Here is a 4945-nt window from a genome sequence, read left to right as displayed (position 1 = left end):
CATGCCACCTAGCAGAAGCACCTCCCCCGTGCCATACTCGCTCCTGCTGGGCATGTGCCCAGAAGAGGAATTCCCCCTTCAGTGTTATGTCTCCCCTGGTAATCCTGGATAGTGACTAGTAAGGACCCTCGCTGCCCGCTTCGGGGGTCGGGCCCCGAGGGCAGAGCATGCAGTGGTTTCCTGGGGAGTCTGTGAATGCTGCAGCTTCCTAGTGAAGCAGGCTTACTGCCTGATTCAGCTCTCACGTTTATTATGTTTGATGTCTGATCCCCTTCGCTCTCTTCCTTTATTAATATCTAGCTATGTACACTAACACTATGAGAGGCTGAAACTACAATTAGGTTGGGTATTAAGTCTTGGCTAGGATTCGCAAAAGTGACTATAAAAGTGAAATAGACAGATTCATGATAATAGTTACAGATTTTGAAACTCTTGTCAATAATTGATACAAATGAACAGAAAGCCACTTGTCCTATTGATTTACATCTGTAGGGTACACAACAGTACTAGAAACATTTCTTTCAAGCGCACGTGGAACATTCACAAACACAGGCCATATTGTGGGCCATAAAACCTCAACATATTTAAAATGAATCACACAAACTATGTTTCCTGACTATAATAAAGGTAAACTAGTAATAGAGAAATAACTGGAAAACCTCCAAATTTAAAAAATTAAACAACACTCCCCAAATGAAAGAAGGAAGTCAAAGGTAAAAAACTTTTAAAAATAATTTTAATGGAATGAAAATTTGTGGGGCATAGCTAGAGCAATGCTTACGGGACAATTATAATGCCAATCAAAGTATCATCAAGAATTTTTTTACAAATGTTAGGGTGGTCAGTGATGCGGGCTGTGCAAGAATTCACAAAGAGAAGAAAGTATAGAGAGCAAAGGTTTTATTTTCCTCTCCCCAGGGAGGGAGAGGGCTGGGTGCGGGGTTATGCACCAGCACCGGCCCTGAGGGGTCAGGGCTTTGGGCTCTTATCCAGGGCTGGGGCGGCTGCAGAGCAGGAGGTTTCAGTTGGGTTGCAGCTTGTTTCGATGTTCTCTTTGGGTGCTGGGTCTGGTGGTCACTGTGGTCTGGTATGTCCTGTTTTGTAAGTTCCCGGAGCCTCTGTGCCTTCAGGGCGCTTCCAGTAATTTTCTAGTCCTGAGGATAAAGGCTCATAAAACAATTAGGGTTAGTCATGCTTTATGGGGTCCAGCCAGCTCTGGGAGAGAGAGCCTGAGAGAGCAGCTTTTGTCCTATTAATCCCCCCTCCGGTTTTTGAGATGAATTTACTCTTAATGACCTGGAACCGTTCTGGTTCTGGGGAGTAGGGACAAAGTTCTCTCCTTCCGGCATTACTTCCTGTGGATTATGGACATAGGGTGGTCCCTGCCTGTGGGTCAGGACAGGGTCATTGAGACGGATAGGGTGGAAATAGCCTGAAAGGCAAGAGCTGTAGCCAGGAGTCATTTGCGAAAGGAGTCTCCTGGAGCTTGGGCGCTCGGTTGAATGAAAGGCATGAGGTATTTTAGGAGACATGGCCCAAAAGCAACAGTAAAGAGAAGAGCTGCAATAGGACCTAGGAAAGGAGTCAGCCAGGAAAAACCAGGACTAGATATTGGCCTTAAAATCCCCAAAAAGGAAAGTGGAGTAGTAGGCAAATGCTTGTGGCTGACACTGCATTAAGTCTGGTTTCAATCTGGCCTGATTATTTGCATGAACACAGCAGGAATAATGACTGATCATATAGGCTCTTTTAAATCTGCTTTGCTGGAATTTTACAAGGAATCTTCAGATTGAACTTTAGTCAGCCTTTCAGGGCAAAGAAGCCAAGCCACAGAGTTGCCATCTGGTTTTGCCTGAAATATCTATTAGTTTGGGTGTATTTCTCAAGTTTTTGAGGTCCCCAAAATGTCTTGAGGTTCCTTCCTTGCCATCTTTCAGGAAAGCAACCTTCATTCTTTACCTGGAAAGACTGTCCTGAATCACGTGACCGAGCAAGGTCCCAGGCCACTTGTCCAAGGGGCTATTGTTGGCTTCAAAAGTCAATCTTAATTCCCAAGGCTTTCTGGTGACAGCCAGAGTCCAGGCAAGACCCTTTCCGTCATGATGTTCCAGACAAAGACTTGGTTAATGAAACCACATTTGGAAATTGGTGCTAGTATAGACAGAACAGATCTTTTCATGAAAACAAATATATTGGCATGAAAATAATACTCACTCATTAAGAGTTGCCAAATCCTGGAGGGATTAGCTAAAGAAGAAAATATAAATGTTCCAATATTGCTTATGAGGGTATGCTTTACGAGTTGCTTTAGAGGAAGATAGGACAAGTTTCCTTATATCTGGAAACACAAAGATTTAAAATTAGCAATATTTTGAATCAATTTTTGTTTGTCTTGATTATTTGCCTGTATTTCCATGCATCCAGTTATTCCTTAGGGTTCCACAAACCTTCAATTACATTATAGATATGACCTGCTTAGTCACCTGTAATTTAAAGTCAAAGTTCTTTTCATGAGCCTTTCCAAAGACACATTTACAAATGCATTAGAGTAAAACAATGATTATATATAAATGACAATCTTTAAAATGACATGGTTGTAGATTTGATCAGAATGCAATTGTTAACTATGCTTCTTTGTAAGATATAACATTTCCAAAATAACAATTTCTTGGTGAGTAATAATTACTATGACATAGCTTAAAAGAATAATATAAAGCTTATATTTTTAGATTCGACACACAATTTCAAAATATATAAAGACCAAACAGTATATAAGTTTTAAAATGCTGTGCAGGACCTATCAGAAGTGCGCACTGAGCATTGGAAACAGTTCACACATTCCCCAGGTGCGGGTACAAATACTCAGGGCACCGCTGCTTGATGTCCCCACAGGGAACCGTCACCCTTGGCTTATCCCGTGTCACCGACAGGACACCTGTTCCCCCTTAGAGTTTTCTGTTTGAACTTGGCTTTAACTTTAACTTAGGACAGGCAGAAATTTCCATGAAATTTTTAGAGCATCTATTTTGACAAAAATATACGTATACAAAGAGAATAGTTATTATTCTGTTTGGCAAAGCTTCCCATGTAATTTTGAGTGTATTAAATAGGCCTAATTTCAAAAACTTCTCTTTTATACGGAGAGAGACTAAATCCTTGAGGCATTCCAAGTGCCTGTTGAAATAACCCAAAGTCATTTCTCAGATTTTAAAATTTAAACTTTGGGAAGGTTGTCAAACACACTTAACTAAAAGATTATAACATAACCTTGTTGTAAAACAAATATATATGGTTTTATAAGGCTCATAAAACCATTCGGGTCAGTCATGCTTTATGGGATCCAGCCAGCTCTGGGAGAGAGGGCCTAAGAAAGCAGCTTTTGTCCTATTATAATAAATCAAAATTTGTGAGACGCAGCTAAAGCAATGCTTTAAAGACATTTATAACATTAATCCCAGCCAAAGTATCATCAAGAATTGTTTTAAAAATCATTAAGCAACTTGAAAATCCTTATGGAACTTCAAAGAACCTAGAATCTTCAAAAACAACTTGGAGAGATCGCTTCTCGGCCTTTTGGCTAAGATCAAGTGTAGTATCTGTTCTTATCAGTTTAATATCTGATACGTCCTCTATCCGAGGACAATATATTAAATGGATTTTTGGAATTAGGAGATGGAATAGGAGCTTGCTCCGTCCACTCCACGCATCGACCTGGTATTGCAGTACTTCCAGGAACAGTGCACACACACACACACACACACACACAAAACCACAACTTGGAGAAAGAACAAAGTTGGAAGAGTCATACTACCTAATTTCAAGATTTACTTTAAATGGACTGTTACCAAGGTAATGTGGTATTGTTGGTCATAAGGATAGACAGGTAGGTCAATGAAGAATAAGGAGAGTCCTGAAATAAACCTACACCCGTATGGCCAAGAGATCTTAGACAAAGGTGCCAGGTTCATTCAATGAAGAAAGGCTAGTATTCTCAGCAAACGATGCTGAGACAATTGGACATTCACATGCAAACAATGACATAGGCCCATACATGATTGACCATATTTGAGGGAACTGTACACTTAAAGGCGTGAGTCCTCCTGTGTGTCCAAGATGACTTAATATGATGTTTAGTTAAATTTATTGAGGTGACACTGGTTAATAAGATTATATAGACTTCAACTATACAGTTCTATGACATATGATCTGTATATGGCATTGCGTGTCCATCACTCAAAGTCAAATCATCTCCTGTCATCATATATTTGATTCCCCTTACTACGTCCCCACCCCCTTCCCTCTGGTAACCACCACACTGTTGTCTGTGTATATGACTTTCAGTTTTACATCCCACATATGAGTGGAATCATATGGCTCTTAGCGTTTTCTGACTTATTTCACTTAGCATGATATTATTAACAATACTCTAAATAATTATATAGAACTTGTCAAATTTTGTAGGTCATACAATGTACTATAATGCAACCAATAAAAGGTATAGAAATATAGTTGGAAAGATATCCATGATACATTATATTTAAAAGTTTATAATTTTTAATATATGTAAATGTTTATATATTTATATCTAAATACACACAGATACACCTCATAACCTACTTCACTTTTTTTAGTCTTAATCACTTTTATTCGACTTAATTGATAAATACAAGAGAATAGTTGTGAAACCACTGGTAAAATGGTAAACTTTAAAGCATTTATTTCAATTTCACTCACTATAGATTTCTTAGAATGAGAATATATAGATTTCTCACCAATAAATGCTTAATGCTTTAAATTTACACTTACCCTATTTGCAGAAACTTGAAAATCTTTCAGCATCTTGAAAACTCATTCCCACTAAATTTTTAAAAAATTCTTTTATTCTTACAATTTAATACATATTCAAAATTACATTTTTACAGCAGCCCAAACTTCTAACCAAGAA

General features: G+C 38.6%; 1 non-coding gene across 1 annotated transcript; it reads left to right on the top strand.

The window, feature by feature from the left end:
- Positions 1-3557: 3557 nt before the first annotated feature.
- On the top strand, positions 3558-3748 carry LOC129086391 (U2 spliceosomal RNA). The gene has a single exon (XR_008530801.1). It is a non-coding gene; the product is annotated as a U2 spliceosomal RNA (small nuclear RNA).
- Positions 3749-4945: the final 1197 nt, after the last annotated feature.

The sequence above is a fragment of the Pteronotus mesoamericanus genome, unplaced genomic scaffold (assembly GCF_021234165.1).
Source record: "Pteronotus mesoamericanus isolate MK-2021 breed Mesoamerican mustached bat unplaced genomic scaffold, CSHL_Meso_final scaffold_371, whole genome shotgun sequence".
Lineage (NCBI taxonomy): Eukaryota > Metazoa > Chordata > Mammalia > Chiroptera > Mormoopidae > Pteronotus > Pteronotus mesoamericanus.
This window is presented reverse-complemented; position numbering and strand designations above follow the sequence as displayed.